Source organism: Rattus norvegicus, chromosome 18 (assembly GCF_021556685.1).
Source record: "Rattus norvegicus strain SHRSP/BbbUtx chromosome 18, alternate assembly SHRSP_T2T, whole genome shotgun sequence".
NCBI lineage: Eukaryota > Metazoa > Chordata > Mammalia > Rodentia > Muridae > Rattus > Rattus norvegicus.
Genome location: NC_141551.1, coordinates 12668437 through 12696039, shown reverse-complemented (window position 1 = coordinate 12696039; position 27603 = coordinate 12668437). Strand labels below are relative to the sequence as shown.

The following is a 27603-nucleotide window of genomic DNA, read 5'->3' as shown; positions in this document are numbered from 1 at the left end:
AATCTAGTATGCAGAGAAGCGGATGGTGCCGGTTCCCTCTGCCTCTGGAGGCAGAGAAATCTAGATGGTGTATAGCAGCAACTTTAGTAATTTTCTCATGGCAACAGTTGTGGGCAACTGGAGTGTATTGTATGAGAGCTGCTCCTCTTAGAACCTTCCAGATTCTTGTTTTCAAATGGCTTCGCTTCTAAAGATATCCTTGAAAACGTGAGTAAGTCACCATGCCACTGTCATTGGCCAGAATCTTGAGAAAACATGAAGAAATTAATATTTTTGAAAGTAATTTACTGAAAATAAACATTAGCTTCAAATAGGTTATTACCATTAAAAAAATCATGTGGAACAGGAGTGGAAATACTGTTCCACTCAGTCTGTCATCGTGACTAGAAGGAGTCATGACCACTGAGGGAGGGTTCTGTTGTTTCTTGGAAAAGCCCAGCCAAGCAGGAAATACTCTTACCCATAAACCCTATCGGCCTATCCCTCTGAAAACCACTGAGAAGTTTCGAATGGTGTGTTTTTCAGATCCTTGTCCATGGTATGCAAGGCTTCCATCAATTGCAGGCCATTGTTGGTCCTTGGTGGTTCTCAGTCCATGCAAACTGCTATATTGAAAAAAGAAAGAAAACCAAACATTGACTGGGTGACTTAGAAATGTCTCAGAGTTCAGGGCGCTGGCAAGTCCTAGATCAAGGAAAAAGCAGACTAACAGCAGGACAGGTTCAAACACCTGTGTACCTTCTTCCTGTGAAGTCTCTCATAGTGGGAAGGTGAAGCTCTCTCTGGGGTCTCTAAAAAGCACTAGTCCCATTTACAAGGGCTGCACCCTCATAAACTTAACCACCACCCAGAGCACCAATTCACATCACATAAGGATTGGATTTCAGCCTGTCAGTGTTGGGAGGCCACATGGGCACTCTGACCACAGTGGCAGACCCAGGCCCTTGCTACATGGAACCTGGTTCTGCCAGGATGCAGTACTCACATTACAGTCAGGAAGCAGCTGCCTCCCAGGCTGGGATGGTAGCTTTCTTAACATCTTCCTGGTACGCTTTTTACTAGTTGGCATTTGCTCTGTACTTAAAAAACAAAAGCAGGTTTATTTGAGGCAGTAGAGGAGTCACGGTAATCTGTAAATCTCTACAGAGTGAAGGCAGTGTGGGATAGGAACACTCTATCCCGCATGCTCCCTCTGGCATCTGCTCTGATAACTGCTATGGAACGGAGTGGTCAAATGAAGAGGAAGAGGGGAAGACACTATGGCCAAAGTGAAGCTGCCTAGTAAACACTGGTGTTCCTTTGCAGATAGCACTGGGGAAGTTCAGGCAGGGAGTTCAAGGCCAGCCTAGACTAGATGAGATGCTGAGTAAATAGATACATGCATGCATACATACATACATACATACATACATACATACATACATGTATACATAGGTGCCAAGCATGCAGTTTTCTACAGTAGCAATCCCAGGACCAGCTCTCTTTCTCAGAACTCTCCGAGAGTCACTTTTCTTTGCCATAGCTCTGACCTCTCGCCCCATTTCCTGGGAGAGTGAACCCAAGCCAAGTCTGGTGGCCATTCAGCTGACAGGCCAGTTTAACCAGTCTTCCCAGTCCCTTTAACATTGAAGCACCGGTCTGGAGAGCTATGTGTGTTGCTGCCCTTGTGGTGGTGGGTGTGGACGCTGCACAGGGCAGAACTCCCTGTCCCATGACTCACTGGGTGTCGCTCCTCTGGGTGTGTCAGCACCCTCTCTCTCAGGTGCCCTTGCCTTGCAGGTGTAGCGCCTGGAGCTCCCCCTACCTTCTGGAAGCATTCCCAGTGGGTAATTGCTTTCTCTCTTCTGAGGCTCGGTGGCCAAGGTGTGTCTCTTTCCTAGGCTGAATGTTGTCCCTTGTACCTCTCAGAAGTAAGAGATACTCCTGTTTGTCAAGGGGGGTGTGTGCTATGTTGAAGGGTCGGGTTTTGATGATAAGAAATAGTATTTCCTTTTTGTACATGATTATGATGCTGAGGGAGATTGAGATATAGAGATATAATTCCAGTCTCTTCCCTTCCCTCCAGGAGGTTTCTGTAAGGTCACTAGTCCATCCTAACCCATCCTAGCCCGCCCTGGCCAGTCCTGGCCAGTCCTGGCCCATCCTAGCCCTCAAGCATCACCACCTTTGTGGCTTCGAGTTAGCTGGAATTCATCTTGGGCTCCGTCCTTTGCCCTCCTGAGCTGAAGAATGTCCAATATCAGTTCAGTACAGCTCGCCCCACAGTGCCTGCCCATCTTCCCGCATCCTGTTGGGTGGCATCAACACCCAGGCCAGAAAACTGGGAGTCTTCCCACAGCTTCGACCTCCACATCCTGTGATGAAAGGTCCTGGATTCTATCTTCTCTGCATATCAAATGTGCTTTCAAAATGCTGCCCTCATTCCAACCCCTTTGCATCTTTCACTTACCACAGCCTTTGAACTGTCTCCAGCTTCCTTCCCCAAACCTTACCACCCACAGAGTAGCCAGAGATGCTCAGTATTGAGAACCTTCCTGCCTTATGTCCACCTTAAAGGCTCTCACAGCTCTCCGGGGCAAGAGACTGTCTGAGCAGTTGCCAGCACACCAAGCAGCGCCTTCCCCTTCTCGGTGTGCCTGTGTGTCTGCAGCACTCTGTGTGGACTGTGTCACCATCTCATCATCGAGGCCTCCCGTTGGTCATGTGACTTCCCCACCTGGATTTACTGAAGCCTCTTCCTGTTCAACCTTAGCACTCTCGGTCTCAGTACGATGGTCCCTTCCCTGGCAGCTCCTGCACTGTCTGCGAATGGGTGCATGAGAGCTGGTAGGAATTCCTCCTGTTCCTCCCATGTCAACCAGTGGACCCCGCTCTAATAAGACAGTGCGCTTTAAACTCAGCAGTCTCACTTAGGACATTTCTAACTCTACTCAAAACTCTAGGGGAACAATATTTCCCAGGCAAACCTGGTCATTGGGATTCTCATCTAGATTCTTGCTGTGGGACCCTGCACACTGAAGGAGCTCTCTCCCGGCTCTTGAGGCTATGATCCTAATATCTTCGCTGTTCCGGAAAGCGTTCTCTATCACTGGGAAAGTTGTCTTTGTTTCCTTTCCTATTGTAACAAAGTACCCTGGCAGAAGCAGCTTAAGTGTGAAGGGTTTATTCGGCCTCCCAGTTCAAGGGCATGGCCATCTTGTGGGAACAGTCAAAGGGCGGGAGGTTTGCCATTTGTTACTTTGTGCTCACATTTGGGAAGCAAAAACCAGCCAGAGCCAGTGCTCCACTCCCTTTGTACTTCTCAGTCGTCCAAGATCCCTGCCCAAGGACTGGTTCTGCCTAAGGTCAAGGATGGAATTTACCACATCAATTAGCTTAATCAAGATACTCTCTCCCAGACATCCTCAAAGGCTGACCTTAATCTATGCAGTTCCTCTCGGGTGTGCCTGGAGCCTCACAGAGCGCTAACTATCAGGCAATAAACCTGTGGTTGGGTTCTGCAGCCTTCTCTGGGGCTAGTAAAACAGGTTTACTGCTCAGGTCCGAGGCAGACTCATCATCCCCTTCTAAAATGACAGTGAGCACTTGCTGATTAACTCACAAAGCGGAGCTTCCTCTTAGACGTGTTAAAATAAATGTCGGGCTTTTTATTTTACACAGAGCTGTGTTTTGCAGGTTCTTGGTTCTTTGGGAGTGGGGGTGGGGTGGTTTCCAAGATAGGATTTCACCATGTATCCCTAGCTGTCCTAGAATTCACTCTGTAGTCCAGGCTGGTCTTGAACTCAGACATCCCCTGCCTCTGCCTCCAGAGTGCTGGAATTAGTAGCGTAGACCACCACCACCCGACCCAGATTCTTATCGGAATCCAGATCCCATTAAACTACCATGTTGTTTGTATGGAGAAAGTGAAAGGAACATGTGAAAGAGAGAGGACCCAGCAAGGACGCTTAGGTGACAAAGATGCTGAGTGCCAACCCGTGACACAAGACTTAATTTGATTCTTCGGCTTAATGTATCACCATGTTTGTTACCTGCGAGTTTATACTGAAGACTGGAACACCTACCTGTGTTAGCTGTTAAGGAGCATACATCCATAATGCAAGTTAATCGGTATGGGATGGGGGCTCTCACTGGGTAAGCCTGGCTGACCTGGGACTCACTGTGTACCCCATACTAGCCTGGAACTTGTGAAACCCTCCTGGCTCTGCCCCCAGTCACAGAAGTATTTTTAAACAAGCACGTATACCAGGCCTTGCTTTTACGCAGTATTTTAAAATGCTGTTTAGAAACAGTAGTTTCTCGGTTCTGTAAGTAAAGAGCTTCTGGGCTTTGCAGAAACTGAAGGACTCCTAGATGTATGTCAAGCATTAAACTGTCCCACCTTATTTTGACAGGGTTTGTGTTTGACATGAAGCAGGTGGACAATTAGATTCACGAGTGCTGCTAGATGGCTCTGGTTGTTGAGAGGGACTTCGTAGAGATTAAATGTTTGCCCTTGGTCATGTAGCCTGCCATCCATCCATCCTCATTTAAATAACTAAGGAAATTATCACTATTTCAAGCATTTTTTTTTTTATTTGCTGAGCAGTCCATGTAAAATTGCGGCTTTATTGGTTTATGGACCCTGCGTTTCACCTATTGACAACAAAGGCTCTGTCGGTGAGAACCTACATTCCACCGCTGGTTTTTCCAGAGTATTCATAGCACTTTCTCAACAGCTGCGAGATTGCCAACCCAGTTTCGGTATGTGGACCTCCCAGCTTGCCGGAAACCAAGCGTAATTTAAAATTACTCCTGTGTTGCATAACCATGTATAACTCTGGCACTAAATTATAGTTAATGATTTTCACCAGAGTTAATCTCTTATTATTAAGTGGTGGTCAGATTTTCCTGAAAAGTGGAGAAGGAAAATGATCTTGACCAAGTTTCACTGTTGTAGCCTACTGGTCTACCAGCTCCTTGGGTATTCAGTGGCTGGATCTCAGAACAGGGAAGTCTCTCTATAATGTATAAGTATACCCAATATAAGGTCCTTTTCTTCCTTGCCCTCTCTTGACGTTTCCCCCACTGTAGAATTAAATTAGTTGGTGCAGCACTTGCTGAGGGAGGACATAGCAAGCCCAGCAGCAGCCCTGGGACACAGAAAAATCACAAGCCTTCCTTAAAGGAACTGGCATTCCCTGACATTATACGCATAAGAAGCCTGTAGAGAGAAGGCACAGTGCTATGAAATACAGCCAGACCAAGTAGACCTGGGGGAACTATGAGGTGATGTTCCTGCTGACTCCTAGATAGAATTCTATAGCCAGGGAAGAAGGATGGCCTGGGTGGGAAAGGAAAGCAGTGTTGGAGGAGTAGGGGCTTTTTCAAGGGAATAAATTTGTATTTAAAACTCTACAGTTGGCAATTCCCCTTCCCTGAGGGAGAGTCAAGCACATTCAGACCTCAAAAGGTGTGCACCTTCCCCTCACGTGTTTGAAATGCAGTCTGGACAGTCATCTTGCCATGTGCCCACTGTTCAGAACCTAATACATCTGTCATGTATACCAAACTTGATTCAGAATTCCCTTTATTGGTGCTTCCTTCCAGCAGAGCTGGAGTGTTAACTTATCCCAGTCCCAGGTCTCCATTGCAAGCTCATGGTGGTGGTGATGATGGTAGTGATGGTGGTGATGGTAGTGATGATGATGGGATGTTTCTACTCGACTATCCTTCTGCTCCAATTGCTCAACAAACTAGAAAGATTACTTTTTTTTTTCTTTCCCTAACCTGCCCTCTCTCCCCCTCACACTCACTGTATGATATTGGTAAAATAAGAAAATAAAATCATGGTAATCAGTCCTACAAAACAATTGTTGGTACCAATTTTTGAACAGAGAGAGTAGAGAAACATAGCTGAATGCGTAATCCACAGTGGGATCTGAGCCCTCGTGTGATTTACCTAAATCCTGAAGCAGCTTCTAAGGATGTTTGTTCTGCATGGAAACAGAGCGAGTCCTCACGTCAGGTCAGAAGGAATCCCTCACTAAAACATTATAAATAAATAAATAGCCGTGATGGCGTCAGGAAACTGCCAAGGATGTTCAGTGAAGTTCAGTTAGTACTCTGACTTAACTATGCAGATGAGCAGTGGACTCGTTGTATAAAGTGACAAGGTGAGACCAAATGCAGCACCGCCTTTCTAAGAGGATAAAGGCACAGACTACAGCTGGCTAGGCAATTATTAATTTCCTTAAAATAATTAATGTGTTGAAAGCATACAGTATATCGCACTCATTTCCCCCTAGAGAGGAAATCATTTATATCACTGAAGAAACTGTGGTAGGCTTTAGTTTTTCAGGAATAATTCTGCTTTTGTTAAAACAGGAATCAATTTGGACTTGGCACTAATCTTCCAAAATAACCTACTGGCAAACCTACTTACTAGCTGCAATCACCATTTATCTAATTAAGCAAACTTGATAAATGAACACAAGCAGGAAAGTATAAGAATTAAATCATTATGTAAATGACAGTTGTCATAAGATTCCTTCAAAGAGACATCTTAGCTAGCCAATACAAACTCCACTGTTGTAGAAGTGAATTTCCAGTTTTACAATTAGGTATGCAAGTCTATAAATAGAGGATTATTACTATTTCTAAAGTATGTGCATGTCTAACAAGCACCCCATTTTCTCATTTATATCCATGCTTGTTTTAATAATTAAAATATTGTGAAATTTACTTTCTGGAAACCAAAACTGGAAGGGCAGTTGGAAGTGTAAATATACAGTTACGTTATCACCAAGGCCTTGCACAATATCAGGGATCATGTCTCAGTAAACAAGCTCAGTCATTATTTGGTTAGATCTATATGCATTTGTCTCTTTCGTTCATTTCTTCATTGAGGTTTTCATGGCTCCTGGTAATCTCTCCTTTTCTCATCTATAATCTGCCCTTGATGGTGTATAGAAAATGAGAAGATCACATTTTAGCTGCTATATGTAACAATTAAAGGAAAATATAACTTAAAATGTATTTAATTTATAAATTTGGTAGATTATTAACATGCTAAATTTTTATTAAAAGTTCTTTACCAAGACATATAAAGGACTTGATTTAGGCCAAGCATGGTAGTCCATGCCTATAATCCCAAAACTCAGGATCTGAAGCCGGTCTGGGCTATATAAAATGTTTAAGACTACCTTGGGGCTACAGAGTAAGACTCTATTTCAATCAAAAAACAACAATGAGAGAAGATAATTTGTCCCATTTAGGTACCTTTGTTAGTTTCATTATTGTGGTGACCAAATAGCACAAACAGCTTATGGAAGGAAGTATTTTAGGTTTGCTTAATTGAATAAACCATAATTGTGGCTCGTAAGTAACTTGCCAGTAAGTGTCAGGGTTTCAGGGATGTCTGTCTAATACGAAGGGGAAGGCGTGAACAAAACAGAGGACAGGGAGGAAACAGAGCAAGATCTAACACCCAGGAACATACCGTCAGTGATGGGTCACTTCCTCCATGGAGGTCCATCTCCTGCCTTTCATCCCTTCCCAGTAGTAAATTCGTATCATGAATCTGTCCATTGGATCAAAACCCTCGTGATTGAATTGTCTCTAAAAACCATTACAGACACACCAGAGTTATACTTTAATAATTCCCTAGACACATATCAATCCAATCAAGTTGACAGTCAAGACTGGCCATTGTTAGCATTCATAGTACCTACAAGGAGGTGCTGTGTGGGCTGCCATGAAGAAACATCATCAAATCTTGCCCCTCTGTGAACCATAGTAATGAGCAGAGTAGCAAGACCATGGGTGCAGTGCTGGCACAGATGTCAGGAGTCACCACCTGCTTTCCGATTGTACAGGCCCTCTCCACAGGACGAAACATGCCTGGTACTGTAAATCTGACCAAATATTCATGTTTGGGTAGTTCACAGGCCTACTATTACTGTTCTACTAACACCGAAACGCCTAACAGGTCAATGTGCAAACAGTGTCAAAGGAGTGCTCAGCCACACATGGGATCTCTCTAGCATATTTTCTCACCCCAAGGCTCAGGACCATCTTGGAACAGGGAGTGAAAAGGTTGTAAGACCTAGAGATCAGGGAAGACTGGAGTGAAGCAGTGTCTCTTGGATATGACAGGACCACTGTACTTGTGAACTTGTAGCAGCTATGATTGCCTACCCAAGACCTGCACAAGATCAAGCCAGTCAGTATCCTAGCATTAGCCTTCACCCCTAACAGAGGAGCCATTGATGATTGATGGCTTCTGGTGAAGGGAGAGACAGTTTTCATTAAGGGCACAAGTATATGGGCAGCACAGATCTGACTTGGTGAGTTATTTAAGAAAGAAAAGAAAGGCACAAAGTGGGGAGGGCATGGGGAGGTGAGGCTTGGTTCTGGGAGGGTTGTGGGGAGGAGTGGTGGTAAGAGATGGACTGTCTTAGTCATCATAGGAGCATGAGTTGGGATGGAAAAGAACACCCTGGAGAGATAAGCCAATGAGGCACTCACTGTCCTGCAGGCACCAGAACAACTGGTGGGGGAGACCTAAAGACCAGGTTGCGTGGTCCAGTATTGGCCTTTCTCTGTGTCTGACCAGTATTTTCTGTGCTGCTCTTCACGCAAATCCACCATCATATTTTGTAGTAGCTTTGAAGGTGGCAAAGGGTTTTGTGTGTCTGTGCGATTGTTTGAAAATTATCTGTTTTAAACACTACACATACAGGACCACATCTAGAATGGAGTTCTACACAGGTATAAAAATATATTGATGTTTGAATGATTTGCTTGGATCTATTCCATCTAATCTCTTCCTGTTAGTTTACCCTCTTGGTGTTGATTTTATGTGAAGTAAACAGTGCACTCTATAAACTTGCCTAGGAGAGAGAATCGCTACAGTCTTCCCTAAAATAATTGGCTAGGGTATTGGGAAATTATAAAATACTGATGTAAAACTCTGTCTCGTAGTAGTATATTTTAATTCCACTTCATGTTAGCTTGCTAGTACTAAAAATAGTAACTCTGTGGAAGTCAAATGATTGGCTTCAGAATGTTTATTGACCAGCCAAAACTACTCTGGGCAGAGGGCATCTTTTATTGGAGGGTTAGGGGGAAGAGACAGCCCCTGCCTTAAAAGGACTGTAGACGGTCATTTGGGCCCACTCATGAAACAGCAGGCTGTTAGCTTCTACATCAGAGCCAACCAACCGTCAAGTCCCGTTGTGTGCCCAGACCTCTTCAATGTGAACACCAACAGTGTGAGACTCTGAGCAAGGTCTTCCTTTAGTGCAGCCGTGAAGAGCAAGCCACACACACTTGGGAAACGCAGCCTGAGAAGCAACAACCCCGAACCGTCCAGAGAATAGGAAATACTTATTAAACAAAATCAGGACTTTTTTTTTTTTTTGAAACAGTTGGAATATAGAACCACTTTTAAAAACTAAAAACATTACAGAGATCTTTAAAAAAAAAAAAGAAGAAGAAGAAGAAAGAAAGAAATAGTCAATTCATTGATTCATTAAACTTTCCCAGCAAGTAAGATTTTCAAAGGGATGTGTAGAAAATAGGGGTGGGGATCAAATCTGTACTTGCATCTCAGTTATATGTGTTCCAGAAAGAAAAGGAGATGGGGAGGGAGAGACATGGGAGGACAGGGAGACTACAGTGTGCTGGGCCACCTTGAGAGGCTTGAGTGTTTTAGAGTAGCAGGAGTTAGGAATTATCACCTGTGAAAGCAAGGCAGTTGTTCACCCACAGGGACAGCATCACACAGGGAAGGACCCAGGACCCATTTGGCTCCTTGGGAATTGTCTAGTATAAACACCCAGTACTACTCACAGTCCCCACACTGTTACTTGTTCTTAATCATCGCTGTGACCTGATAGGAACAACAGAGGAGAGGAAAGATTTGGCCCGGCTCTTCCTTTCAGCAGCTTCTGTCCATGTTCATGGTTTGGTGGTCCCCTGCTGAGGACAGCATGTCTGTGGGACGTGTAATAGAACTTCCTTGCCCTATGAAGGCCAGGGAGCAGGGACAGGGTATAAGGGACCTCAGGGATCACATACATCCTTCAGTGGCACTCTTCCTGAGAACTAATTCATCCAGTTAGGGCCAGCAGTTTCCACAACTGCTCAGCCTTGGGACCAGCTTGGGACCAGGTAGCCAGCACATTTGACTACTTGGGAACATTCATTTCAGCCATTAGTCTGCCTCTCGCCCCAAGTCTGATGGCCATTGTGTGTGTCCAAATTCAGTTTACACAAGGTCTCAGGACATGGGCATAATAATATAGGCAAATTCTTTGTCACGATGTAGCATAAATGGCCTCTGTGGAGTCCTTATCCTACTTGAAATCTCACGAGCCCGCCCTTTACTGTCTGAGTCCCTGTAGTGCCTGGTCTTCAGTGCTCCCACCAAAATCAGCCGTGAAGCAAGCTCTGTTTGTGGTATTCCAGACTTTCTCTAGCCCACTTCTCCAAATGCTTCCAAATTCCTCCCACCAATCATTTCCAACAGCTTGTGAGACAAGTAGTAACACTTGGTAACAGTTTTCTGTTAGACCTTACATAACCTCGGCCAGAGTATATGGGAAGAAATGTAGAAATGTTCATTTCCCCAAGGTGTCATAGGTATCAGCTTTCTTTTTCTTTAAATGGGGATAATGTGCTGAAGTAGAAGCACTCTGTGCAATCAGGATGCCCAGAACAAGGACGGGATCCAAGGACCAGGTATAACCCTCAGTAATACTCCCTCCAGACTCCGCTTCCCCTGTTGGTCCCACTTCTGGTCTCCACAACCTCCTGACATAACACCACCGGGTGGAGACCAGACATTAGCATATGAGCCAGGAGGACAGCTCATACCTATCCCAACTACAGTACATAATCGCAGAATCAGGGAGGATTGTGGGAGGAGGAAGGAGGGTACTTGTGAGTACAGGTAGCATAGTAAACCATCTGTAGGACAGAAAATCAACAATTTTGTCTTTATCTTAAGACAGGATCTTACTATGTAGCACTGGCTGGTCTGGCACTCTAAGTAGACCAGATTGATCTCAGAAAGATCTGCTTGCAGAAGTTCTGTGATTAAAGGCTTGCATCATCAGTCTTAAGTGTGTGTGTGTGTGTGTGTGTGTGTGTGTGTGTGTGTGTGTGTGTGTGTGTGTGTGATTTCAGAAACATGAAGAAAAAAATTACAGGTGAAACCACTCAAAAAACTATTTGTCTCTTGGAAGCAGGAATCAGGTTGGGAGGTGTGGTGTGGCTGCTGTTTTTCTTTTTAAATTGTAAGCCTTAAGCCCCTACTGCTGAGGCAGGGTCCTAGGGTGGCACTGTGTCGCATTGGTGGTACCTTTAAGGGGTAGTGCCTAGGGCGAGGCTTTTGGGTCACTGGGAAACGCCCTTTATAAAGACTGTGGAACTCAGTTCCTTCCCTGACCAATGGTCTCCAGGTTTTACTATGTCACTCTCCCAACCTCATACACTGCCTTGTCAAGGCCCACAGAAGCAAGAACCAGCTAGTTATGGACTGGAACCTTCAAATGTGAAAGCCAAAAATAGACCTTTTCTCCTTATAAGTTCATTAGTAAGGTATTTGTTACAGCAACAGAAACTGACTAACACAAATACCCTCTAATTGTTAGAGCTGTGAGAGCGTTTGACTAAACAGTAAAGCCGAAGGCAAGGTTTGTTTTGCTTTAATGAAGCACCACACACAGTTTTGTCACCACCTATAAGTGTCACAGCAGGGAGGAGATAAAGTCTAGTTTGCAGACTTTTTAGCTCTATGCTGTTGCTGTTACCAAACTCTCAGTAGTTTACAGACAAGGGCAGGCACGGGCCTCTGGCCCTGCTGCAAACAGATACAAGGTTTGGAATCTGGCCTGAATCTGCCACTCCTTCCTCTGACACTGACCTCACGGCCTGTTGTTTCTAGTGGATAAGACCACAGTGACTGGAGTAGGCTGACATTCTTGTTGAGGTAATTTAGTGGTACAGTGTGGAACACCCAGGACAGCCACTGCAATAGTGTCTGTCGGTTAATGCTGTCTTCTTTTAAAGGAGAAATCTGGCATGGAGAGGGGTTGTTTTCAACTGTCAACTACATCCTTATTGAAATTATGTTCCTGGAGTGGGGGAGGGGAGCATACATGGAAAGCTCAACTTGCAGCACCCTTCAGGGGAAGAGAAAGCTTCAATTGTCTCTAGGTTAGAAAACCAGGCTGTCACACACCTGCCTCCAAACAAGGATCTGGGACTGAATCTGCCCCTCTGAGAACCCAGCCTCCTCTGACTTCCTGTGGTGGAACAGTGCCTGCTGCAGGCAGGTTAGAGTCCCTGACCGTACACCATAGGGTGTCCTGGACAAGCATGCTACTCCGAAGGGCCTCCCTCCACCGTCTCTTTGTGCGTGGTCAGAATGAACCCTGGCCTTTCCTATGCAAGCCTCAGCGCTCCACAGCCAGACTGCCAGAGCTCTACACAGAGAGTCGGGATAACATTCTATCTCTGTGGTCAGGGCTCAGTTGAGTGGGTCCTGGAGACCTCGGAGGAGTCAGACAACAGCAGCTAGCAAGGATGGCCTGAAGAGAGGAGGCAGGATTCCTGATGACTCAGTTAATTCATTTTAAAGGTATCCATCAAAGAGATCCTTAAAAAATGTTAAAGCATTAATGGTATCCCAGAGACCATTGCTGCCCACAGAACATTGTGTCTAAATGATGCTACTCACTTGGATGCGTTTGTTCCACTGTTTCTCTTGTTATTTTATTTATAGCTCTGACTTACTCACGGAAATTGCTCAAGGTTGCAGCATACTGAAGATAGCTCTGTTTTGTAGGCTTAGATGAGGACTTTTTTTTTCCCTTGGAGTTTTGGGGTAAGCCATTTTATAGAGGATGAAAATTACAACATAGTGCCATAGAACACTAGGTCGAACTGATGGGGCCTTTCTGTCTGTAATGGCCGTTGATAGCCATTTGGGTCACATACCCTTCACATTCCCCGAACAAGACACAGAGATCCAGGGTAGAACAAGATAATGTAGGTCTCTGTCGACACAAAGCTCACAGTACGGGCCGAAAGGAAAGAGATGCGGTTACACTGAGATAAAGGCTGTAAGTGCAGAGTTCAAGATGTCGCAAGGGTTTAGAAGTTGGACTAAATAGATGTTGTGTTCAGGTCAGATCTGTTCATGGGACTCACTTGTAAGCTTATATAAGAAAGAGAGTTTCAAACAAGGGAATTAAGATTGGCTGTCACTAAAAACTATGGAAGTGTGCCCCAAAAGCACAGAGCCATCATCAGAATAGAAAGATTGCAGTGGGGTCACTCTGGACTGTGCTGCCAGGATCAAAAACACCTTTGGAAATGTTGCCTTAGAACTGCCCTCTTACTGCTTTACAGAAGGGCTCTGTGTGTGCTGGAATGGTTGTAGGTCATGCAACTAGAAGAGGAGGGTGACAGAACACAGTGTAGGCAACTGGCTGGAAGAACACAAAGATGAGGAAGAACCAAGGGAAGAGAATCAACAAATAAATTATATCTGACAATGCAAAAATGAAGCCTAATGCTTTGTAGGCTATTTTTAAAAAATAGTTCAGACTTTTTAAAGTACAGACTGATTTCTCCATGAGCATAGATACAAAAATATCATATGTACACAACGTCATTGATAGAGCAGAGAGCTTAGATTTAGACAGCAAAAGTAGAAATATTTGGTCTTCAATTCATTATAAAAATGGTTCTCTTAGGAAGTGCATGTCACAACTTTGTAGATTTAAATCCTGCTTCTGCTTATTTATCATTGTGTGAGATGAGCAAAAGCCTTCCAGTTGGCTTGCTAGTGCCATGTTAGAACAACGACAGGTGAGACCCTCATTCAGTTCCTAATAGTTACAGGTTCTCAGTGGTAGGAGGCGGAGATCTTGCCATAATTATGTATTGGAGGACTTTAAACAGGCATTAGTGGGTAGAGGAGAAGAATAATTTGCTGATCAATAAGAAAAAATAGAAAACTTTGTTCCAAGAATCAGAAGTATGTGTTTATTAATTATTTTGTGATTTTAAAAAAAAATCCTCAAAATCTATAGCAGGAAAGCTTGGATTATTCACCTCTTTTATTCTGGGTATTTTTACTTTGGGGAGTTCTAAGACTGAACAATCATGAGACTTCAGAATGCAACCTGAAGCATAAGTGCGAATGGTCATCAGACACGTCAAAAACCCCCACGTACAATTATAAAAATAGGGGGAAATTGCTAACCTGACCTGTTTCATGGTGATTTGTTTCTTTCTTAAAACAAACCAAAAAGCCAGATGTTCAGCTGCCTGAGATGAAAGCTGTTTCCTTTGAAATCCTGAATGAAACAGCAAGTGCCTCTCCAGAATGGCAAGGTCCCTGCAGAAGGTAACCGTGACCCGATTCTGGCATTTAAATGTGTTTGCAGGAGTGTTGCTCATGGCAACAAAGAGCACGTGCAGACATTAATACCCCCCAAGTAAGGCCTGTGAGATGAGCGGGCGTGGAATTTTCCTGTTCTACTGTACCAGTGTTCTCTAGTTTCAGTGATTACATTGACCCCAATGGTAGTGCTCACCCTGATAGAACTATAACCCTCAAGGTCACATGTTTGCTTCAAAACCCTCCATTTCTGTCATAGGCTATTTCTACCCAGCATTCTTCTGTGTCCTTCTGTGGGCTGCAGTCCAGTTTTCAACTGTCAAGACAATGGAGACCAGTCCTTCCCTCTCCCGGATTTACAAGATCAAATCAGTAATTTTATTTATTATTCCAAAAGGCGAAAGGGACGTAAAGGGCTGAGAATGTGGCTCTGTAGGTCTTGAGTTCAGTTCCTTCTCGAGCACAGGAAGGGGGAGAGAAGGACAGAAATGTCTGCTGTGCCTGGTGGGTTTCGTTCGGCTAGACTGTTAGTAATGAAATGTGAACTGGACTAAGCTGGTGCTTTCGCTGCTTGCTTTTCTATTCTTGACTCCTTGAAGTAAGGTGTCTGAGTGGTTCCATTTCATCAGCGGGAATCCACGACCCAAATAAATAAACAAATAATAAATAAATGGAAATCCACACAAAACAGCTGTCTTACAAGGTATTGGCACAATGTTACTATCCAGAGTTGTGTTTCTGGGTGGCACTATGTTGTTGGGATTTTTAAAGGAATTGCAGACTTGAACAATTGTCCATCGAACTAAATACATTATGCTAAATAGAATACTGTAATTAGACTCGAGGTCTTCATTGTTAATAATGATCACAGGCTTCTGTTAAACTTCTGTGTCAATATCTCAAACCCATTCTTTTTTATCATTGTAAGACAATTTCTCACGTGTAATTTTCTACAACCGAGTCCGTGACACAGTGGTGTCTTAGTGATCACCGCACAGGTGCCACGGTGACCTCTGTCCTCCCTCCTTGCTGTGCTTTCCAGTGTCATTTGCTTTTCTGATTTCTCACAAAACATTCAATCACTGACGAAAGCCAAGTCAGCAAATAGGGGAACGTTGGTTCGTGTGTTTAATCTATGGTGTCTGCAGAGCCCTAGAAACTGGAAAGGGCCCATAATGGGGAGGGGGCAGGACAGAGCCTAGAAAACATGTGGACTGCATGAAGCTGTAGAGGGAAGAATACTGAGGTGAAAGGAAGACCCAGAGGGGGAAGAGGCACCGGTTACTGCTCCGCCTGTGACTTGCCCAGGCTCTCTGTGCACGTGCTCCCTCTCACTCCCTTCCTCTTTCTCCCTCCCCCTCTCTTCTTCACTCCTCTCTCATGATGTCATACCTCCCATTCTATATGGCCATGATGCCCAGTCTTTCAGGGCTGAGGAGATGGCTCGGCAGGTAAGAGCATGTCCTGCTCTTCCCAACTTTGGTTCCCAGTAGCTCATAACTGCCAGTGCCTTCTTCTGGCCTTCATAGACACCCATACATAGAGCATATACTCACAAAGACATACACACATACATAGAAATAAAAGTAAATTAAAAAAACAAACCTCTAATTCTGTCTTTCTTGTAATGTCGAGTAGTCACTGCCATTTGTATGTGATTTCAACATAGGCAATAGGAAGCAAATGTGGACAAAGTACAAAGTCTGGTACTAAATTCCCGTTTTCACTTTGGCCACAGCCTTGTTCTGCTAACAGATGTGTCTGTTTATATCACCAAAATGGTTTATACATTTATCAGTGTTCTTTTGGCTTGGCCAGTATTCATAAATTTAGCCTACTAACATTAGCCAAGTGGACATCTTTTATTAGTAATCCTTTGTTCTAGTTAATCAACTTACTCATAAGGTTTTCAGCTCCTTCCAATGGGTAGTTTTGTTTTCTTGGCTTTGAGAACTCTCCTCCTTTCCCTTCTCCATTCACTACATCACTTTCTGTCCCCATTGAAGTGTTCTCTAGCCTCCTATCAATTCTGGATTGTGACATCACGTTTCCTAGCTGGTGATTACATACATAGGGTTTTTCCCAGGAAGTACTGTAGAAGCCACTTGGCACAGGGGCTATGATTTAGTTCATTAAAGTCTTTTTCCCTTTCTGACGCATCTTGTGTCTTCACTCTTGATCTAAGGGCAAATGTTTTTTACTATTTTCAATATACTTTTCGTGTTGCAACTCAGAAGTCAAAGCCTGTCATCAGAAAAAGCCTTAATCAAATCAAGAAATTTTGTGTGAGTGACTCGAGGACTTGCACTTGGGCTTAGATCAGAGAAATTGGCCATGAGGCTAGAATAATAGAATAGTTGATAATTGCTTACTGCGCAAGCATGGGGACCTGAGTTCAAATCCCCAGCACCCATGTTGAAAGCATGGTGCAGTAGTGCACAACTGAAACCTCTCCACTGGGTGTGCAAAGTCAGGAGGATGCCTGGAGCTCAGTGACCCAATCACAGAGCTCCAGGTTCAGCAAGAGACTCTAAAAGTAAGGTGGAAAGTGAGAGCAAACACGTGACATCCGAGTCCGCCTCCATGTACACACATGTACTGCACATACACACACTAAACAGAATAGCTATCACATCAGTAAATAGGAACCACAAGGCTAGACACCTCTTTTACATGGAGTTGTCACTAAAGGGTACGCTTGTGAAGCACTGTCACAAACAGAAAATGCACAGCCTGCCGTGAGCCCTCAGAAGATATTTGGTGAAAATGAATGTTCCTGGCCAAATTATCATCTGATCAGAGTTTTTTTTTTTTTGGCACATTTCTTTCTATAAGAACATTTAAAGATACTAAAGTAACAAGTAGAATAAATGTCAATAATAAAAAATTGTACATCCATGTTGTCGTTGTCTTGTTAAAATATCGACACCTGACCTTTGTGAGAACTAGTGGGGCACAGGCGAGGAAGATAGGTACAACCCACAAGATATGCTTGTATGGATGTCACTGTGAAACATATTAATGTGTACGGTTAGTAGGCATTAACTGTAATAAAAATTCTATTTTCCAGCCCTGTAGATTGGGATATTTATAGATGTATGTGTTGGTCCCTTTGTACTAAAGCCCTGGTTGTCTTGCGGTGTTTAAGTACCTCAGTGTTCTGTTTGTACTGGCTACCTGCATCTTAGCAACTGCAGAAGGGAGTTGCTGAGAACTGCTGTCTCCCATGGCCACAGTCAGAATGGCCCTTCCCCTTCAGACCCAGGAAGGGCCTGGAATGCTCTCTGGTGACATTTCTTCTATTGACATTCTCAATGGTATTTAGAACCAGATGGGTCCAGTCAGAGGTGATGTCTGGCTCCTGTTAGTCCTCCTCCTCCTCTTATCCCACACACCCATTCTATCCTACTTTTAGCTGTGCCTCACCTTTTTATCCTCAACACCTCCCGGGGGCCCCAGTCAGCTTTTCATCCCCTGACCTCCTGAAACTATGTCCCTCTCAGAGGTCACCCTCAGTCCCTTCTTTGATCTGCACCACCCATGAGCCTCCAGGAGACACTAACGGAGAAAAGATTCCCTGTGGACACATGAGGAGTCCATACCCCATTAGACTTAAGCATGGGTTCCCAGTGATCTCTCTCTGCTGGGACTCTGGCTACTCTGCACTGTGCTTCCAATCAGATTTTTTTTGTGCTGATCTTGCAACTTAATCCTCAATTGTAATTCTGTGCTCCTGGGAAAGTGTTAAAGTTTGGAGCAACTGGCTAAGTAGTGAACTATGAGAATACTGTAGTCTGCATGGGTGTCTGCCCACCTCTGATAAGGCTGCGCCTTGCAGCTGCTGACTGCTTTGTTTGTAGTTGGGGGGAGGGGTTGGGGGCGAGGACGTGAGAATTTGAAACTTTAAAAGCACTTTGTAATCATTTTAATTTACGTGTCTCTCCCATTTAAGTTTGGGCATAGTGAATTTTTGTAGAAAGCACTTATTTCACATATTTAATTCCTTACCTCTACATAAGAGCAGCTGTGTACGTTCATGGAGGAAAATAGATTCTTTCCACAGTTTCTTCATGGTGGGGAAACTAGTATTTTAATCCACCTTTTCAGAGAATCTGGTTAAGTCATGAACAGAAAATTTTGATTTTTCACTTTTTTTAATGTTTCTGTCCAAGTAGGGGATGAAGGGAGAGGGAGATGGAGAGATGAGACATGAATTGAGGTGCTAGGATGCCCGCGTTTTCATTGTCCAGAGTGATACTTTGAGTATGTGTAGCAGGACGTTAGGTGCTTAACCCTGTCCTCAAGGCACACTTCTCTTGGTTAAACTTGACTGGATTCTGCGTGCACTGGGCAGCTTGCTTGAGCTGCATGAGACCCCATCATGTGGGCCTTGAAGGTACCCTCAATGCTTTGGGGGGAAATGTATTATTTCTAGGTTACTCAAGAACCGAGAATTCCCCATTGTTCTGCTTACATCAGGAGTTTTACATCAGCCTCTTCCACTGGTAAATTTGACTCAGATTAATGAGTAATAAATCTAAAGATAATCTTTTAAAAGTATTGGAGAGCCAAGAAAGGGATATATAATTATGACTTAAAAGGACACATGACTAAGGCGCTGGAGCACATTTCGTATGGAATGGAGTCTTGCCTATTTTGATGCAACTGGATAAAAATTGCTTCCCAGTTCAACGTGCATCATTAATTACTTTACTCTTTTAAAACTTGATGTCAGGATCAGAACTGTAACCAGAACACTAAAATTGGTTTAAGGTACACGTTTCCTAGAGAAGTGACTGGGCCCTCCCCCAGCATTTGCCTTCCTTACTAGTACTAAGCATGGCTTCACCATTAAAGGACAGCATGACATCCTTATCACAAGGGAGAAACTTGTCTAGTAAGTGGAAATTTTGTTAAAGCACCATTCTTTACATTCCTGCTGGGCCATAAAGTTTAATGTGGAGCAGAGATGAGAACCCCAGGCATTTGAATTTCATGTGGATTCTGAGGCCAGAAGGCTGCCATTGGGTTTGTGTCTACAGTCTGGGCTTTGAAGTCTCTACAGCTCTCACCTTCTCATCACATGAAGTAGAAATGAACTTGTTTATCATCCAAGTAAGAACGCTTTAAAACAATTCTCAATCAATAGGAGTTTCACTTGGCCACTTTTTTTTTTAAGAGCTTATAAAAGAACCCAATCTGGGGGTGGTGGTGTTTTTGTTTTGTTTGTTAGATGATTTATTTTTTTCTTGTTTTATTTACATTTCAGCTGTTACACACACACCCCTTCCAGTCCCCCTCCCACAGTTCCTCATTCCACTCAACTTGGCTACTTTTTAAACTGCATCTAAATGCATTTTCCATATAGTCCAGGGAGAAAGGGTGTTTTCTTCAGTTGGAATTCTGTGAGGTAGCTTGGATGTACAATCAGAAATAGAGCGAGTTTAAGTAGAGATCCTTCTAGTTATTTCTATCTAATGTAAGTCTCTTTGGGACAGAATAACATGTTAAAAGACTCTTGCAGATATTTTTAAAGTAGGCTAATGTCAGCCAAACTTTTCAGTCAGTATAATAGTACTTCTGTTATGATTGTGTTCTTAAGTACAATTTTAAGGTCTTACTTTCCTGACTATAAAATAGTCTTGTTGCTTTCATAAGTGGAATCTCTCTCTCTCTCTCTCTCTCTCTCTCTCTCTCTCTCTCTCTCTCTCTCTCTCCTATGTATATGTGTATGTGTGTGTGTGTGTGTATGTAGAGGAAGAGGGGGAAGAGATTCCAAATGACCCACTCTGGGGTTGCAGGGAGAACAGTTTTAACTTTTTGAATGGTCATCTTTCTTCCTCCTCTCACACCCCCCCCCCACACACACACACACACTTGCACCATCTGCACATAAAACTGTCCCTTCCAAGCATCTGCTCTTGCCAAGGTGTAAATCAGAAAACCCAGGCTTCTTTCTCTCACTTCAAAAGCCAGCCCCTCCCCCCCCACCCCCCAGCCCCCCCCACCCCCCATTCTGCTTTGACCCCCTGGAGCCCTGCCAGCCAGCGTTGTCATGATGATGTCAGCTGACCAGGAATGTTCGCATTTCTCACGCTGTGCTCCACATTCTGTGACTTGAGCAAATGTCCTTTTTGAGCTCACTGAAGATCCAGGGTTGAATCAGAAAAGCACAGCTTGTTTGCAACCTTCCAAAATCAGGAACCCATTTTTAGAACAACTTGGTGATTTACAAACCCACCTGACACTTTCTGCATTTGTTGATCAAGAAAAGAGTCACCAGGAGTTAATCAGCTATGAAGTCAGTAAGGCTTTATTAGAGAACCGCAGTCGAGCTTTCTAAGTTCAGCAAGTATTTACGGTATGCGTCCACGTTGATAGTAGATTCTCGTTGGCTTCAGGCTTTTCATCACGAACAGCAATGCCATATACTTAACGGGGGAAGGTAATTCTGTCACAGGATATCGGCCTCGGTATAGAATCTCACACAGCTTTCAGCATTTCCTCATTGAAAACCACTAGGTACTTATTTCTAGTCAGTTAACACTTTTGACCAGTAAGCCAGAAATATTTTTTAAACCTGGAGTAACTGAAAACTGTCTCTAGCGATGGCTGTTTGGAGGGAGCTGTTGAACTCTGCTGTACCTTGCTCTTCTCAACAGATGCCTCAGACATGTGGTAAGACCCGTGAGGAATTCCGTCCACCCACCATCTGAAATGTGTGTAAACGCAATTTTACAGGCTTTTAGAGAACAAAGCCTTAAGATAAAAACCTGGCCTTTTTCACACCTGTTACATCTGAACTAATTATCCCATATAATTGGAAGCACTATGTGTAATTCTAGTTCTGACGTGACCCCGGTAGAACATAAAATCAGACTGAAATTTTACAGGTAAGTTTTAGGTCTCTGAGTGACCCTGGGTAGTATAAATGTTAACCTGAGCTAAATATTTTAGATTCTGTGAACTGGGTTAGTCCTCAAAATTTTTGTAAATGCCCAATAAATATTGTTTGCTTAAGCTTGTTAATACACTTGTCCTGATTAACCTTTATAATAAAATAGCAGTATATTTAAGTTTTATGTTCTCTCATTTGAATAAGAAAATTATATACTTATAAAGAAGGAAGAAAAGCAAGAATTTTATTTGACTGTTACTTTTTAAATTGGACCTTAGCTGGCGGAGACTCACTTTGGGTATTGCCTACTTTCCAGTTCTCTTAGGACAGGAGGATTATGAATAGCTTTCTTTTAATCATTAAGTTTTGATTCATTTAAAATAATGGAACTTCTTGAGGCAGAAACTAACCCATACACTAAGAGACATAATGTCAGTCAGACAGATCCCTTGTCTTCTGTCCTCTCTTCTCATTGAACAGTGTAATGACTTTTGACAAGATTCCAATTCATAAATTTAAACCATTGCGAATTTAATGTTTAATCCTCCTCTTACTGCTCATGGTAAATCTATCCTTTTTGGTAATTTTTAGAGTGTTCCTTTGTGGCTTTTTATAGAAATTTCAAAACAAGTTGAACTAGGCAAATTAAAGTCTAGTTGAAGACAGAGATTTTTAAAACCCTATTTTAAGAAATAATTGCAGATTCTAGAAACAGTTTCCAAATTAGCAGGGAGGACTCCATCAACATCCCATCTCTGACTGAGATCACCTACCCGCATTGTCTAGAATTCCACTGAAGTGGCCAAAGCTAGAGAGGTGCCGAGATCCAGGAAGCGTCTGGCATCTGGATCCTGCTGCCCTCCTTAACGTGTCTTAGGATCTCTGAGGTTAGCGGGCCACTTAGAGTGCACTCTAGCAGAGCAGCAGGAAACTTAAAATTAGTTACTTGGAGTGAAAGGACAACAGGCACGTTCATGTCTACCTACTGGTGTGCTATTGTACAGACAGCTGTTGTCTCTGTGAAGGCAGCGCACGTGAACCCTGTTGTTCTCTCCCCTCTCCCATTTATTGTGTGTAAAATACACAGATGTTTTCTTAATTGACATGGGTTTGGCACTTGTATCATTGATGTTGATATTGCGAACCTTACCACACTTTGCGAAGGAAGATTAAATTCCTGTTACAGAGCAGTGGCTTCATTGATCTGAGCTGTCCTCTCTCACCCATCTTCAACACACTTCTGTAGATCTCTGTCTTAAAAGACCAGCCCTACCAACCGCTCCCATACCACAGCTTTCCATTTCCAGTATGAGCTCCAGTGAGCTCTGTTCCCAAGCAGCCCACTAGAATCCGTGTTCATGAAGGATGTGACATTGATTCCCTTTGCTGCCAAACATTGCTTTGCCTGACCAGTGATTCTCTTTTTCTTTGTTTTGTCTTGTTACTAAGACATTGATCTTCTATTCCAAAAATTCTTTCTAAAGAATCACTTGCAGGATTTGGGGATTTAGCTCAGCGGTAGAGTGCTTGCCTAGCGAGCGCAAGGCCCTGGGTTCGGTCCCCAGCTCCGGAAAAAAAAAAGAGAATCACTTGCTCTCCTGCTGTCCTGTGTGTGCAGAACTCTCGTGTGACGTCACAGCGCGCACATGCTTCTGTAAACCGAGGGCTCAGCAGGTTTATGCTCCGTGCCTAGAGAGTCCGTTTTCAAGTAAAAATGCAGTATCAACAAAGCAAAGACTGAAGGTTGAGTTGAACTGGGCGGCTTGCCTCTCCTTTCTTTTCATCCTTGGAGACCCACACTCCCCTTTTGTAGAAAGTTCTTTGCAGGTCGATAGTTTTTAACACTAGACTTGCTTTTTGAGAAATTTTGTTAGGAGTTTTAAAACACATTCTTTAAAATTCCCCTAAATCTAAAATTCCACACCCCTTCATTTTTCAGTGTCTCATTTATCAGGAGTTATAATTTTACTTTTTTAACTTCCAAACCACTAATATATTTTAAGAAATCAGCAGAGCAATGAGCTATTCATTCCCTTCCTACCAGGACAGAAACCAAATCCTTGGGTTGGATTGGAGTTTTACATTTACATGTATCCTGAGACGAAAGAACCATTGGGAATGCTTTTCACGTTATAATTTACCTCTAATAATCTCCATCAGTTTTTAAGGAAAATTTACTTTCTAGTGATGAGGCATTTATTCAGTGTGTAAGGAAATTCCTATTTGAGTGGTCCGTTTGGGTTCATTTGTATTGGTAGAGCTAAACCAGTAAAGGCCAATAATTTCATGTGAAGTTTTACTGAAATGTTTGTGAAATCAGGGTTCGTTTCCAAATATGTCTTCAATTGAGCAGCATGGTGACAAAAATGACATTGCTGTTAGCTTTTGAGAAACCTGGCAGTGTCTGTGGGAACTTGCAGGCTTAAGCTGAAGTCGGAGTTAGCAAAACCAGGCAGAAGTGTAGACTGCATTCTGAAAGGAAGGCGACTCCAGTCGTAGACAACTGAGATGGTTTAGATGCGGCACTGATGACCCCTGCACTGGCCACAGGGCCCTGTCCTACCATTAGCTATCAAAACACAAACCTGGGTCAAGTTGTCCCCAGTGTCGTTTTTATCAACTTGGTGATGTAATTCTCAGCCAGCAATTCATCACCTGCTTTTCATCCTGAGAGTCAAATAAGCATTTGCGTGTTTGGACAATACTAGCCAGGAACAGGCATTTCCTATGTTGTTGCTAATAGGACCACATTAATCGCACCCCATCATGAGTGTGGCTAGAAGACTCCGGCTTCCACTGTGATCCTGTTTTTCAGTCTGTGTGCAGATGCAGTGGAGTACATTTTCCCTTTTCACTTCTTCTACGTCATCGATTTTATATCCTGTGACATTTTCATTGAATCATTATCTGGTTATGTTTTTTCAAGATGACAGTCTGGCTAAGATTTCAGCAATGGTGGCGTGTGACTGATGGAGAAGACGGGCCATGCTCAGGAGTGATACCGGTTCCTAATATTGACTTCCTAGTCATAGGCATCATCCCTTGTAGTCTTTGGCTAGGTTGTCCCCTGGATCATCCAGAATTCAGTGCCCTCTATGAGGATTTGCTCTGCTGAGACATTGCACTTGCAATGTATGGACTTGCAACTCCATATGTATGTATGTATATACATATATACACATATATATTACACATATATATAGTGAAATATATATGTATATATTTTATATATATAATCAGTATGGGCATATGTTTTATCATTTAGCAGTGTTCTGAGACGCTTTTTAAACCAGAAATCTTTAAGCTTAACATTTTACCCATATGATTTAACTCCACTGGATTATTCAAATAATTAGACACTCACTCTAGATACATAAGATTGCTATACACTCACCATGGTGAGCTGTTGACTTCGCACTATTGGACATAACCATTCATAACTCCTTGTGTAAAATCTATAAAACTCCATAAAACTCTGGATGATCAGGGCATTACCTAGATCTCCACAAGCTCTGGTGACACGCAGGCTCCCAGCAGGTCAGGAGATAATTTTTGCCAAGCCTAAGCGGAAGTGATATCATTGGTCAGCATTAGCCCTCGTTTTGAGAAGTTGCAAATGTGCTCAGTTTTTAGGGGTGAGGCCGGCAAGACCTGGTCTTAACAGGGATGTGAACACTTTGGTCTGAGTATCTGGAGCTAAAGTCATGTCAGATGGACAGCGAGCAGCCCTGGTGTCAAGGCCTGGGGCAGGACAGGGTGGCAAAGCAGCACAGCTCTGGGACTACAGCGCAGGTGATGTGAGTGCCTGCTCAGGTGGGCATGGCCATGTCCTCCGGGTGGATGTGAGCAGGGTGCTTGCAGGCAGCACCAATCAAGGGAACAACCTTGGTCGCCAGCGAGCTGGGGAGGGGACAGGAGAGGCTTGCAGTGGGAGGAACACAGGTTCAGTGGCAGGGACAGAAACTGGGGGTAGCAGGTGCTTGCCGATACCTTGACTGCTGCCCTTGCGCCAGGCCCGCCCAGCACGGGCAGGTTATTGACTCTTACATGCGCACGCTGGCTACTCAGATGGACCAAGACACTGCTCAGAATGATTCTACCATCCCCACACTGTACATGTACACTAGGCAAATGTTAATGTGCGTCACAAACTGATGTGGGACCTATGTTAAGTAAGAAGCACGGGATCTCTTCCTCACTGAACCGTCTGTGTTTCAAAGTACTCTGTGGCTTTTTCAGAAATCACTGTACAGACCGTCAGAAGTGGCGCCTCTCCTCCACCTGTCCTGCCTTTGGCTTGTATCACTTTCTGCTCTCTTAGGGTATTTTCTAGATAGTGTGCCATCACCACCCTGAGCCTCCTGCCTACCTCCCAGTGGCTAGGATTACAGGGTCGTGCACCACAGCACAATTGATAGAGTGCTGAGCATTGAACCCAGAACTTCGTGCATGCCAAGGAAGCACTGTACCAACGGAGCTACGTGCCCAGTCCTAGACAGTGCATCTTGCAAAGTTCTTCATAATTATGTACTACAAAGATAGAAAGTAGAAAAGTAAGCAGTAAGCTTCAGAGCTTGGGTCATGTGATCGGGAGGTATAGACAATGAGGAAGGAAGTTAGGTAGACTGACTCGGAGGTTAGGGAACTCACCGCTAAACCCTGGCACCATGCTCCTGCTGCTTCAAAGCTTGAATAATCACTATCCTGGCCGAGCTCGAGGTATTAGATCTACAGGGAGCAATATATGTCAAATAGTGTAGGGCAGAGGGGACATGTGACAGCAGTACAGCAGCAGGCACGGTTAGCTGCCTACGGCACGGGTTGGTGGCCGCAGTATGACTGACAGTACGTGTCCTCCTTTCCACAGTAATTGAAGCTTTTGTTCACGCAGCACTCGCTCCAAGTGTATATTATTCAATTATTTATTCTTCACTTCAATTAGTGTGTATTAAGAGATTGGGGATCCCAAAGAGACTGCCCCCAGGGAGTCTGCTGCAGAGACAAAGACAATCAGGCCACCAATTCTGCTAGAACAGGGTGTTTGAATCGCATCCTGAGTGCTGAGGAGCCCAGCAAGGATTCCAGCCAAGGCTACGCTTATAGAAGTAAATTACGTTTTAGAGTTGCTCAGAGCACCAGTGCTGTGGATGGGTAGAAAATAGAGCCAGATCATAATTAAGTGAAGTGATGAAGACTGTTTCAGACCAAAACTTAGACAATAGAAATAGAGCAATTGGAACAGCTTCAGGGAGCGTGCAGACTGCAGAGGCAACAGGATCCCGAGTTCGAGCCCAGGAAGTTGAAAGCCACTTTGACTACAAAGTAAGACAAAGATAGGGGCTCAAGGAGAGAGGGCGGGATGGGTTTAGAGTAAAATCTAGTCCTTTCTAGGTCTGTGTTTCCAGTGACTGCTGTGGATTAGTCTGGAAACTACAGACACCACCTACTAAATTCTCTAGGTCACCCTGCCTTCGCCTCATGACCTTTAAGACTGTTTCCAGTCATCCAGTCTGCCAGCTGTGGTATGCGTCTTCTAGCCTGTGTGGTTAGTTAACGAATGTGGTTTGCATTCAACCAAGGAAATTCAGAAGACTGTCTCTAAGAGCCAGCAAAGGTAGACATGCTGTCCAAGTTACAAGTGCCAGACTTGCTGAGTTCTCTGAGCAGTGATTGAACAAACCACCCACTAATTTTAGGCTGGGAGAGCTTAAGCACAGTTGAGTTTTCCATAGTACATAATGTCCTTTCTAGATATTCTATAGCCTTTGGAACAGTCTTCTGTCTCGCCAGCTCTTAGCCATCTTAAAGGCTCATATCCACACTCGTTATTATATTAAATGTGGTCAAGAGCTTAGTGTTGACTATTTTAACTTTCTGCACTGGATCATCTGGACCAGCTGCATTTGGTCTTTGACAGGAAACTTTTCGATGGCTTTTTGAGCCCCACTTCTGGTACTTTTTCAAACTTCATAGAACTATGAACAAGCTATCAAATGTATGCATATTTCATAGTGATTGATGTCCCTAGCACAATACCCTCATTCAGTGCATATTTTTCTTGAGTGTAGATGTGCCCATTCATACCTACTACTTTGTAGACCAGCCCTTACTCCTACATTTCTCCATTGGATTTCCATAGCATATCTTCTCAACATGAAGAAGAACTGAGGTATACTGTTTTATAAAATAAATGAAAACAAAACAACAACAACAAAAGCCCCAGCACATTCACCTAGAGACCTTGTCCTGGTGAGTTCTGAGGAGTTATAATTTTTAGTTACTAGCTCTGAGTCTTGGATTTAGCTAG

General features: G+C 43.7%; 1 protein-coding gene and 1 long non-coding RNA gene across 2 annotated transcripts in view; one reads left to right on the top strand and one right to left on the bottom strand.

The window, feature by feature from the left end:
- The window catches only part of Garem1 (GRB2 associated regulator of MAPK1 subtype 1), a 163884-nt gene that overhangs the window by 74142 nt on the left and 62139 nt on the right, over positions 1-27603 (top strand).
- Positions 269-2646, bottom strand: LOC120098265 (uncharacterized). The gene is made up of 3 exons (XR_015642805.1): positions 2450-2646; positions 986-1079; positions 269-605 (listed from the first exon to the last, which is right to left on the bottom strand). It is a non-coding gene; the product is annotated as an uncharacterized LOC120098265 (long non-coding RNA).